This window comes from Chiloscyllium punctatum, chromosome 25, assembly GCF_047496795.1.
Source record: "Chiloscyllium punctatum isolate Juve2018m chromosome 25, sChiPun1.3, whole genome shotgun sequence".
Classification (NCBI taxonomy): Eukaryota; Metazoa; Chordata; class Chondrichthyes; order Orectolobiformes; family Hemiscylliidae; genus Chiloscyllium; species Chiloscyllium punctatum.
Window position 1 is genome coordinate 12,868,214 of NC_092763.1, and position 12,947 is coordinate 12,881,160.

General features: G+C 43.1%; 1 protein-coding gene across 4 annotated transcripts in view; it reads right to left on the reverse strand.

The window, feature by feature from the left end:
* The window catches only part of elf1 (E74-like ETS transcription factor 1), a 269,537-nt gene that overhangs the window by 163,890 nt on the left and 92,700 nt on the right, over positions 1-12,947 (reverse strand). Inside the window, exon 1 of one of the 4 annotated variants that reach the window (XM_072594684.1) lies at positions 8,067-8,368. The exons of the other annotated variants lie outside the window; for them this stretch is intronic. The gene's annotated coding sequence lies outside the window, so the exon portion shown is untranslated. Of the gene's footprint in view, positions 1-8,066; positions 8,369-12,947 lie in introns of those variants that run through there. 4 annotated transcript variants of the gene reach the window in all.

Here is a 12,947-nt window from a genome sequence, read left to right on the forward strand (position 1 = left end):
CATGACTGGCATGAATGGAACCATGGCATGGCTGCACAGCCACACTTGCTTGTTGGAGAGTCTAGGGCCAGAGGGCATAATCTTAGAATGAGGGCTTGTCCATTTAAGACAGGAGTGAGGAGTAATTTCTTCTGCGGGGTTGTGAATCCAAGCAGGCAATGGACAGAGATAAATTACTGAAAGGAAGGATTGATGGAATTATTTTTAAAGTCTCAGAAGGTCTACTCAGGCAGATTATCAGATCGGCCACGATCTCATTGAACAGTGGAGCAGACTCATTGGTCAGAATGACCTACTTCGGGTCCTCTATCCCCAGCTTTAACTTCAACAGAACCTGGAAAACTTTGATGGAAAAAAGAACAGGGGAGTGAGATTTAGGGTAGAATAAGCAAAACAATTGCAGAATTGAACATTTGAGGCCAGGGTAAGATTTCACATCATACTCCTTATATGCAGCACATGACAGCGGCAGTAAATGGACCAGTCCTGGAAAAAAGTGCTTTGGTTCACATACCCACTAGCAGGATTATGTGGATGACAGGAAATGTGATCATGAGATCTGTTGGAGAATGGAGACAATCGAGACAGAATCTTTGGAAAAGAATGCAGAGGCGCTATGTTTTGCCATCTATTTTCCATGCCTCAGAAACACAGACAAGAGATGATTGATAAGCCAATTGCATTAAAGTGGTAAACACGTATGAGGATGTTCCTCGTATCTTATGCAGACAGAAAACCCAAATGAGAAATGCTGCAAATTAAAGAGAAAAAGACTCAATAATATGATCACGTCATTCAAGGAGGCAGCAGATAGAGACAAATTACTGAAAGGAAGGATTGATGGAAAATATGGGAGAGAGAAGTAGAAGAGAGAATTCATGAAATGGACTGGATGTAGATGACTTATGTGGAATGTGTAAGGACAATACAGGACAAATAGAAGGCAGATCTATCGCAATCAACCTTCTGGGACGATCATTGCAATAGAAGATCACATTTATCACTCATTAGGATCTTAGGAACATTACGTTCAGTTTTTTTACTCATGATGGAAACCTTGATTGCAAGTTTGTTGTGATGAAAGTACAAAACAAACTGCCAGTCAATTACTAATAAAGCTTATTCTTTACAAGTATAATTAACATGGCCTAAATCTGACATACAATATATATCCCATGGAAGTTACAACTTTTTAAAAAATGATCAAATGAATATATTGATACTATTACAAGAAGCTTCTGTAATCATTCTTGATCATTTCAGCCTGAATACCCGACCTTCCACTTTTAAAATGGAGCATGTTTGTCAGATTCTCACACCATTTTAGGTGGGGTTTGTGACCTCATCAAGGTAAGGGATGATCACACCAAGGAATGGAACATTTTGTTTCCCCTGTAACCACTGACTAAACAAGCAGCACAACAAACACACACTTCCGTCAAACGCCAAGAACACACTTTACAGTGATGTGGCTTCCAATATTTCCCTATCCCTGGTCTAAAGTCAAGAAGTTGGTTGTCCTCCTCCCCCCACCATCTTCCAATTATCTTCCCTTGTTTCTGCTGAAGGCAAAAGTCATGACTATTTCAGCTCATGAAAGCTAACCAGCCATCAAAAATGCTCAAGTCTGGCTGCAAGCTTTGAGAAACCAAATCAATTACTGAGCATGACACAGACAAATCCTTATCACAACAAAGACCAGAGGATAACATGGAAACCTGATTGAGTGCTTACCTCCTGTCAAACCTGCAGATACAGACCAGTCAATATTTCCTTACTGCTATGTTGACCAAGGTCAAACTTTACAAAACCTAAACACTGAAACCTCAGATATTCCTGAAGTGCACAAGTTCAATGTGCCACCAAGTCGTGTGGCCTTACCCAATAAGCTATCAAGGCAGCCACAAGTGTCACTTTAATGAACTGGATGTTTATTCACGACTGTCCAAACAGATTCTCAAGACTTGAATCCATAAGAAAACAATGCTTGAATGTAATTACTGTCTGGGCATGTAGATGAAGGAATCATCTCCCATCAGACCTCGTTCACCTAGCAAATAAACACTGGCTCAATCTTTCGTTTCAGAAAATTTAGGCAACAGCTTTAGTCAAATTTATGAACTTTCAGTCCAAATACTTAACAACACTCATACTTATGCTTATTATTTTTTAAGTAACCACCAACCTACTGATTTGGTTAATAGTAGTTGGAAACATATTACAACAGAGGAATGTGCATTTTAAAAGTTTCGCAATGAAACGTCATTCACTGGAAAGTATGACCCACAGTTCCCCAAATGTTATTAAACTTACTGGCAGTTTATGATGATGTTCTGGGTATCTCAAGACACACTGGAGGATCATAACATGGCTTTAGTCATAAAATTGAATGCTTTCCTTGCCTTAAATGAAACACCAAATATTAGAGCCAGCTAGCATCCAGAAGTTTGCATTCATTCAAATAAACCACGCCCCTGCCGAGCCCATCTTTTGTTCCACAGGCATTTGCATCCATTTAATGTTACTTTGCCAGAAATAAAGGCATCAGGACTTGGATTTCACCAGGAATCCACATCCAGTGTATCTCAGTGCTGCACAGTCAAGAAGCACAATGTTGGATTCAGATACTGAACACAAGTGATGTGATTTGGAAATATCTTCAGCAAAAAAAAAGGTTTCAATCATCTAAAGAGACCCTCAAGTTCCAAGAACAACCACTGGTGTACAGTAGATGAAATGGTCAGACCACAACTAACCTCCATGTGTTTGCAGTTGTCCCATGATTTCTGTGGATTTTGGTAGTATTCCACGTCTGGATTCACAAATGTCCACTTCTACAAATAGTAAATATACACCTTGAGAAGTCCACATAATGTGGATGGTTTAGAAAGTTGATATTACATTGTTCTGTCAGAATGAATTATGGAGCCCTGACAGCTGTGGGTTTGGATTCCAACAACAATACTGTTAGATCTGTTTCCTGTAGCTCAGTGAAATAGAGTAGCAAGGGAAGGTCAAGAAAGGAATATCTGAAGAACAGAAGAATAAAAGGGACAAGAAACAGGTGACAAAATGGGCTGGGACAAAGAGCATGCAGATTGCCAAGCACAGAGAAGACTGACAGGTTGAAGTTAATTTCATTAGCTATTGAGGACGGAGGACAGGCTCCATTTTCTCCCCAGCTGGTCAAGGAGAAGATGTGACATAATGAGAAGAGAAGTTGCATTTGGCTAGAAGCCATTTCTGCCTTCAGCTGTGGAGATTAAACCATAAGCAGGTTGGCATTGGTGGCGGTGGGGGGCAGGGGGGTGCGGGTGGAAGGGAGCAGTGAGAACAGTGAAGGAGTCTGGGTTTCTTTTTGGTTGAGGGTTAATGAGGGAGAGGAAGTTTTAAGGACAGAAAGCAGTGATTGCCTTTTCTTCTTTTGGGTCCACGGGTTGATCAAACAGTGCCATCTGCAACTCGGTTAGTAACACTCTTGCTTTCCATCAGAGAGTTGAAGCTTCATGACTCATTCTCAAATTGAGGCCTTGCCTACCCTCTCAACTGAACATTAAAGATATCCCATGCAACTATTTTGATGATGAACAGCAGAGGAGTTAACCCTGGTGTCTTAAATCAGCATCTACCCCTCTATCAAGATCGTAACAGTAGATCTGATTATCACATCATTGTGGGATCTTGCTGGGCACCGATAGGGTGCTATGTTTCTTCCAATTGCGACCATGCTATATTATTGCTCCATTTGGGTGTGGTGACTGTGAATAGATTGACCAGATTGTTGTTAGATTGGCCGAGGATAAAATTAAACCCAAACTTCTTCGGTGGGAATTGTAGTCGGTTCAAGAGGGTATGGGAGGAAATCAATTTCTGTACAGGAGAGGAACTATCCAAATAAATAAGTCTTGACAGTAACATTGACTCATATTAATGCAGAACTTAAACACACAAAAGCATTCCATGGCTCCTCACAAAGGCACAACCATAGTAATAGCAAAAATGCAATGAAGTATTGCATGAGGACTGGTGCCCAAAAGCTATGTCCAAGAGGGTTGAAGGAGAATATCAAAACGAAGAATGGGAAGTGGAGAAGCTGCGGTTGTTGGGAGGTGGTTAACGAGACGGTGTTGGGGGATCTTGGGAGAGTGGACATGTTCGCAGGCAGATGAAGGGAAAAAAAGAAACATGATGCTGGAGCCAGAGAATTTGGCAGGGCCATTTTGTGGGAGGTGCATTTACATGGGCAGGAATCGAGAGTTGGAAATGATATTGCAGATCCATGAGGACGTGGGTGATGGATAAGCAGCGTTTGTCTTGGGTAGAATATGGGAAGCAGAGATTTGAATGATGGAAGATATTGGGCAGAAGATGGAAAACCTTACAGCAATAGGAGGGGGTAAGCTACGGTCCAATAATACCCAAGGTCAGATGCCGAGATCTAAGTCCAATTAGACAGAAATTACAGATACCCATTGAACCTTTAAACGGTGACTGGACCCAAATGGTATTGGTGACAAGAGGTGAAGACACTGGTTTTTCCAATGTTTGACTGGAATAAATGGTCGTTGAAACAATGTAGGCTGTCAGGTCAAACAGTCTGATGACACAGAGGCACTGGGGGCATGGAGAGCGAACATTATCATCAGTTAATCCCATCAGCTTAATTTAAACACATCAGCTGCTGAATTAATTTACATTTTAGCTCATGCCTTTGTGTCATTGATGTACAACTTGTACATGAGGAGAGAATGGGGCAGAGGGTAAATGCTTGCAGGGCTTCAAATAGTACAGGCTGGAGGGCAAGATAGGTGGAAGAGAAATGCGTGCTGGAGAAGTTCAAAGAGTTCCCCCAAAGGGTTAAAGACGACTTTTGTCAAGGTTGTGGGGGGAGAACAGGGGGCCGGTGAAAGCAGTTTTGAAAGGGGAAAGAAGAGGGTGGCAAAGAAAATTGATGAGGGCAGAGCAGTTGATGTGATCTATATGGACTTCAGTAAGGAGTTCAACAAGGTTCCCCATGGGAGACTGATTAGCAAGGTTTGATCTCATGGAATACAGGGAGACCTAGCCATTTGGATACAGAACTGGCTCAAAAGGTAGAAGGCAGAGGGTGGTGGTGGAGGGTTGTTTTTCAGACTGGAGGCCTGTGACCAGTGGAGTGCCACAAGGATCGGTGCTGGGTCCTCTACTTTTTGTCATTTACATAAATGATTTGGATGTGAGCATAAGAGGTACAGTTAGTAAGTTTGCAGATGACACCAAAATTGGAGGTGGAGTGGACAACAAAGAGGGTTACCTCAGATTACAACAGGATCTGGACCAGATGGGCCAATGGGCTGAGAAGTGGCAGATGGAGTTTAATTCAGATAAATGTGAGGTGCTGCACTTTGGGAAAGCAAATCTTAGCAGGACTTATACACTTAATGATAAGGTCCTAGGGAGTGTTGCTGATCAAAAAGAGCTTCGAGTGCAGGTTCATAGCTCCTTGAAAGTGGAGTCGCAGGGAGATAAGATAGTGAAGAAGGCGTTTGGTATGCTTTCCCTTATTGGTCAGAGTATTGAGTACAGGGGTTTGGAGGTCATGTTGCGGCTGTACAGGACGTTGGTCAGGCCACTGTTGGAATATTGCATGCAGTTCTGGTCTCCTTCCTATCGGAAAGATGTTTTGAAACTTGAAAGGGTTCATAAAAGATTTACAAGGATGTTGCCAGAGTTGGAGGATTTGAGCTATAGGGAGAGGCTGAACAAGCTGGGACTGTTTTCCCTGGAGCGTCGGAAGCTGAGGGGTGACCTTATAGAGGTTTACAAAATTATGAGGGGCATAGATAGGATAAATAGACAAAGTCTTTTCCCTGTGATCAGGGAGTCCAGAACTAGAGGGGAACTTTTTCACTCAGAGGGTGGTACGTGTGTGGAATGAGCTGCAAGAGGATGTGGTGGAGGCTGGTACAATTGCAACATCTAAGGGGCATTTGGATGGGTATATGAATAGGAAGGGTTTGGAGGGATATGGGCCGGGTGCTGGCAAGTGGGACTAGATTGGGTTGGGATATCAGTTCGGCGTGGACAGGTTGGACTGAAGGGTCTGTTTCCATGCTGTACAGCTCTATGACTATGACTCTATGCCCTTACGAGATGAAAGCCATTCAGAATGCCAGCTAAAGGAAACATTATGCTCGACAGCTTAGTGATGATGGGGTCAAAGTTGCAGAAGATAAAAGTTTGTGGAGGAGATCACCTCCGAGGGGCCAAGGAGTTAGACAAGAAATTAGTTTGGTGGGGTGGGTGAAGCTAGGAAAAGTCTTGACAAGAGGATACCAAGGTTGGGAGTGATAGTGCAGCAGAGCCAGTTGAATGGGTGACATTAACCATCGTTGTATAACAGGCTCTTTGGACTTATGTTGGAAGTGAAAATGGTAAGGGAAGGTAAAAGGAGTCCAAGGAGACAGGACATAGCGGAGAGAATGAGCCAAGCATTATCTTTGACAACTCTGAAGCAGTGAGTAGGTTTGGCAGAAGCAAATGAGATCAGACAGCATTTGGTGTGGTCCAGCCTGATTTGGGGCTGTGTGATTAAATCTCATTAGTCTGGGAGGTGTACAAGGCTACAGAACCCTGAGCCTTTTGGTTCAGAAGCAGGGACACTACCACTGCCCCACGAGAGACCTGGGAGGACAGAGTAAGAGGTTGAAGAGAGGATCACCTTCAACTATAAAGGTCTTCAGTAGTTTTATTAACCTGTCAAGTCACACTGTGAAGATTCACATGTTAGCTATGCCCATCTTGGCTACGCTTTTCCAGCACACATTTTGTGACTCCCATCTTGGCAAGTTACGTGGAGAGCATTTGCACCTGTGGAACCACGCCCCATAAGGTAACAGAGGGACGATAAAAACCAAATGACGTTGAATTCCTTATTTGGACAGCCAAACAGTATATGGATTAGTACATTGTTGATTGCAGTTTTGCCCACATTAAAACAGTTTCAATTATGTTAAAAACCTATACAAAATACTTGGAAAGAAACTCCGCTCCCAAACAATTCGTTGCAAGCTGAAAAATCACTAAGTTGCTGTTTCACAGCCAGCTTTGGGACACAGTCCCGCCATTCATCAGCTTCGAACAGCACCAAGCTCCATTCGTCCAGCTGCAATCAGCAACTTCTAGCCTTCAGTCAGCAATGGACAGACAACACCTTCTTTCACAAATAGACCAGGCTGAATCCACCCATTGTTCATGACTCCATTAAAGCAAAAGTAATAATGGATGAACAAACATAAAACCAGAGCGTCTTTCCAGCACGTTCCTCATTTGACTGGCTTATTCTGTCAGACTTCAACCAATGTCTCTGGAGTAGGATTTCCGTCACCCTATATTACATCAACACCTAACAGGTTTGGTAAAGAAACACAGGGCAGGAACGTTGCCTCCCAAAGGCTGAGGATGTGCCAAGTAATCCAAGCAGCTGGCATTAATAGAAAAATGGAGAGAAAGGGGCTGGCAGTAGCTGAGGGAATAGGTGAGGGAATGGCGGGAGGGTAAATGCACCCATGGCCCTGCCTTTAGAAACAAGTTTGACATTTGATCACCTGGTCTGACCGACAGTGCTCCAGCTGAAACACGGAACAAGAGGTTGCTGTAGATATTTGTTTAGGGAGGAAAGTGGATAGGAGGGGGAGGCAATTAAATATGTAAAGTCAAAAACAGGTCTGAACAATTAAGAATGTAAAGTCAAAACGAAACAGAGCTCTAGCATACCCTCTCCTTTTCAGAGCACTGGGGGCATTGGGCCCACTACAGAAATGAGATCCTACCAGGCTTCACTCGATCGCACTAAACACAGCCACCTGTCTCTGGCTTCTCCCAGCACGACTGGCTTCAGCAAAATGGTTTAATGGTTAACAAGAGAGATCACTAGGACATAGGCTGCTCTGCACCGACCAGTGCAACCACACAACCACCATAGTTTCGACAGATAAGACAGGGCAGTGAGCGCCAAAACCAGACTGCGCCTGGAACTTCGTAAAGAAACGGTGCAGCGCCAGTTCACCGAGGGATCGGAGAGTTACCTTAAGAAGCAGAATGTTCCATGCTGCTGTTTGTATCCACCTATCAGTTTGCAACACAGGCAGGTAAAGCTTCAGTCAGACTTAAAAAGCCAGCACCTGTGAAACAGCAGAACAACTAGATGTGAACCCGTACTCCGAGCCGGTTCCACAAGACGGAACCAGGTAGTCAAGCAGTTCCTCCTTCAAACACTTGTTTGTTCTTTCTCAACCCAAAATTTTCTCTCTGGTTTGTTGGCTCCCGACAGAAATGGCTGAATGAGAAAAAGGAGAACTACAACTCCAACGGCCACTGCCTAATGTTTCACTATGACTCAGACACAAATACATGCAAGACAGCCGGTTTGGGTGAGGCACGCCTACACAATGTAGGCACCCAATGATTGCCCTTGACTTCTTATGCAAATTCCTATAGGTTGGGGGTGGGAGGGTGGGGGGGCTAGGGGTGGGGAGACGCTGTTCTTGTGTGACACACAGCAACTGGAACCCAAGCTGAAAAAGAAAAGTGCCTGAAGCACACCTGAATTTCAGATCCAACAAAAGACACAAGACAATAAACAAAAGCAATCCTATAACTGCACGGTGAACTGGTCTCCCTGATACCAAACTGGACTCCTTAAACAGGACTGTCTGCACTAAAAAAAAATTGTTTATTCAACACACCACCTCCTCCTCATTCCACCCCCAACCTCTGGCCAAGTTGAAAGCGTTATTTTTTCAAAAAATGCTTCTGAAGGAGTGGCCCCAGTCAGCAACATGACAATAGGACAAATGTTTTAAAGGGGAAGTGTTTTAAAGTTACATTTGTAACTAGGAGAGTACAAAGCTGCAATTACAGTAAATATTTTAACATTGGGACATGATTTTCAAAAACTTATTAAATTTCTAGAAGTAGTCACAACCTGGTAAGGCACAGAAATTATGATGAAATCTTACAATATAACAGTTATATACAGTATGGAGCAGTACTGCACAGGAACAGGCCCTTTGGCCCGCCATGTTTGTGTGTACCGTGATGCCATTTTAAACTAATCCCACCTCCTGCACATGGTCCATATCCCTCTAATCCCTGCCTGCTCATGTGTCTGTCTAAACATCACTTCATGCCACCTCCCCTGGCAGCACATTCCAGGTATCTACCATCCTCTGCGTAAAAAATAACTTGCCTCGCACATCTCCTTTAAACTTTCCCCTCTCCTATGTCACCCTATATTTGACATTTCCATCCTAGGGAAAAAAAAAGACTCCACTATTCTTGCCCCTCCAGTTTATATAATTCCATCAGGTCGCCCCTCAGCTTCCAACGCTTTACCAAAATAAAATCCAAGTTCATCCAACCTCGCTTGACAGCTAATATACTTCAATCCAGGCAACATCCTGGTAGACCTCTTTTGTAAGTTCCCCAAAACTTCCACATCTTTCCTACTTACAGTGTGGGGACCAGAACTGCACACAATACTCCAAATGTGGGCCATGGCCCATAGAGAAGCACTTAACAAGGAGGAATTTATAGTTGAACGCTTTTTCTTTATTCTTCTGCCTTTATATTCTATGCTTCCGTCTATTTTTCAGTGTTTTAAGTAGGCTCTGGAGGCTGTCGACATTATGCAACATTTTGCACTGTATCTTGTAACAAGATACAATAAATAAATAAATCAATAAAGTTTCCTACAGCTACATGAATTATCAACTTTTATACTCAACGTCTCAACTAATGAGAGCAAGCATACCATGCACCATCTTTACCATCTTATCCATTGGTGTTGCCACTCTCAGGGAGCTATGGACTTGCACTTAAGATCTTTCTGTATATCAATACTCCTAAGGATACTGCCTTAGTTATATTTACTATATACCTTCCCAAATACATCATCTCAACTTTGCATGGATGAAACTTCATCTGCCATTTCTTCACCCAACTTTCCAATTGATCCATTTTCTGCTGTATTCTTTGACAACCTTCCTCACTATCCACAACTTCTTCAATTTTTGTGTTGTTCGAAAGCTTGCTAATCGGCCACTTACATTTTCATCCAAATGATTTAAATTAATTATAAATTACAGAGGATATAGCACTGATCTTTGCTAAACACCACTGTGCGCAGACCTCTAGTCAGAAAAACACTCCCGAACAATGACCCGCTGTCTTCTATGACCAAATAAATTTTGTATCCAACTTACTAATTCTTGTGGATCCCACGTGACTGAATCTTTTGGACCAGCCTACCATAAAACAGACCTTGTGAAATGTTTAAGTAAATACAGAATAGATCCACAGTTCTACTATCAAGCAATCATCTTTGTCACTTCCTCAAAAAACTCAATCAAATTTGTGATTTGAAGACCTTGTCTGATTTTAGTTTCCTACGTCCTACATATGCTTTCTTTTTCTTTTTGAATGAACTTTCAATGTCTCTTATCATCCTTGGTTCCCAAATTTGGCCATTTTTATCCTGCACCCTCATAGGAACTTCCTGTACTCTGATCAACTGGCCTTTAAAATAATCCTGCATGCTAGACGTGAATTAACCCTCAAACAGTCATCCTACATTGTATTAGATAGGGGCTGGAGAAATTCAGTTGTAATTATCCTTCCGTCAATTTAGCAATTTCACCAGAGTATCAGTTTTATCCTTATCCAAAACTATGTTAAAACTAATGGAATTATGATCATTGTTCCCAAATACTTTCCCACCTTCGATCACATTGCCAGGATCATTCCCCAATTCGAAGTCTGGTACAGCCCTTTCTTTAGTTGGGGATATTTCAAGAAATCCTTCTGGATGCAGCTAACAAATTCTGTCCCATCTAAACCCCGAGCACTAAGGGAGTCCCAGTAAATACTGGGAAGTTAAAATCACCCATTACACAACCCTGTTGTTTATACATCTCCTGAGAAACCTGCGATCTCCTTAGACACCTGTCCCTCTATTTCCTGCTAGCTACTGGGAGGTTGATAGTATAACCCCATCATAGTAATTGCACCTTTCTTATTCCTAAGTTCTGCTCATATGGCCTCGCTGGATGAGCTCTCTAATATGGCCTCTCTTAGTTGAGCCATGACATCCTACTTAATCTAGCTGTCAGTTCTGCCCTTCTGTCATCCAAGTTTCTGTAATGGCCACAACACTGTAGTTCCACATATGAAACCAGGCTCTAAACACCATGCAGTGAAATAAGTACACTTCAGACACCCAATTCCATCATGTTCATTAAACTGATCCCTCCTATTTTTCCTTATAGACTTACTTAACTTAACCTCTATCTTCTCCTCAATCACTCCACATGCTGACAAACTTTATTTGGTCATAGAAGACAGAGGGTCACTGTACAGGAGTGTTTTTCTGACTAGAGGTCTGTGAGCAGTGGTGTTTCGCAAAGATCAATGCTGTATCCTCTAGTACTCAACTCCTGCCTCACTATTTCAACCCTCCCAAATGGCATGAGTATACCTCCCTACAAGGATATTGGTGCCCCTCCAGTTTAGATGCAACCAGTCCTTCTCGTACAGGTCCCTCCTGGCCTGGAAGAAATCCCAGTGATCCAGATGTCTGGTGCTCTCTCTCCTAAACCAGTTCTTTAGCCATCCATTCAACAGTATTACCTTCCTATTTCTAGCTCATGACACAGGGAGCAATACTTAGATTACAACCCTACATGTCCTGCTTTTCAATTTCCTACCTAACTACCTACATTCCCTTTGCAAGATCTCATCTCTCTTTCTACCTATGTCATTCCTAGCAATATGGACCACGACCTCTGGCAGATGACCCTCCCCTTTCAGAATATTCTGTGCCTGCTCAGCGCCATCCTTGACCCTGGCACCTAGGGAGGTGACACACGCTACCCTGGAGTCTCCTGCACAGCCATAGAAACATGTATTAGTACCCCTGACTATAGGGTCATCTATCACTAGCACCTCCCTACACTTTGATCCTGCCTAGTGCAGAACAGAGTTAATTGTGGTACCACTGATCTGGCTACTGCTTTCCCTACCAAGAGGCTATTCCCCCCAACCCCTGACAACAGTATATCTGTTTGACAGGGAGATAGCCTCTGGGGACTCCTGCACTGCCTGCCTGCCTACCTACCCTTCCTGGTGGTCACCCATCTATCTGCTAAACCTTTGGTGTAACCACAACCCTGAAACTCTTACCTCCTGAATTTCCTGCCTCCTGTATGCTCTTCGGAGTGTAACTGATCCACACAGTCTGAGAGAAGCTGCAGGTGAACACACTTCCAGCACACTGTTGTCAGAAACATTTGACTTCTCCCTGTTCTCTCGCATCTCTCAGGAGGAGCAGACCACTCCACTAACTGCCATTACTACTACTCTAGTAAGTACTGAATGTTAATAAAACGGGCAGACCTTCCCTTGTCATACCTTGATACTGCTCACCCTCCGCAGTGAAGCATCATGCTCACCAATGCCTACACTTTGACCTTACCAGCAGCACTCCAATCTTTTCTGAGGCTCTGCTGTTTCTAAGCCACAATAAACATTTTCCTTATAAACCTCACTCTCTCTCTCTCTATTTCAAAAATAAGTTATTCACAAAAAGAAATCTTTATATATAGTCACAAACAGAGTTTGGTTCTGTACAGCAGTATATCAAGGAAAGAAACAAATACTGGAGTTTGACTCTCTCCAAACAAACCAACGGCATCTCTTACTTGAACACAAGTATTCTTGCATGCAGTTGAGGCACCAGGAAGGCCCCCCTTTGAATGGACCCCCATTTAACTTCAGCATAAAAGAGCTTAGATAGTGGCCTTTCCCCACTGCACCCTGGAATCAGCTGCCCCAAGCTTCAGTGTGTGTCCCTCAGCACATAGTCCTGGGCATTGGAAGGTGCCAGTCTGCAACACTCTGTTGGGGTCAAC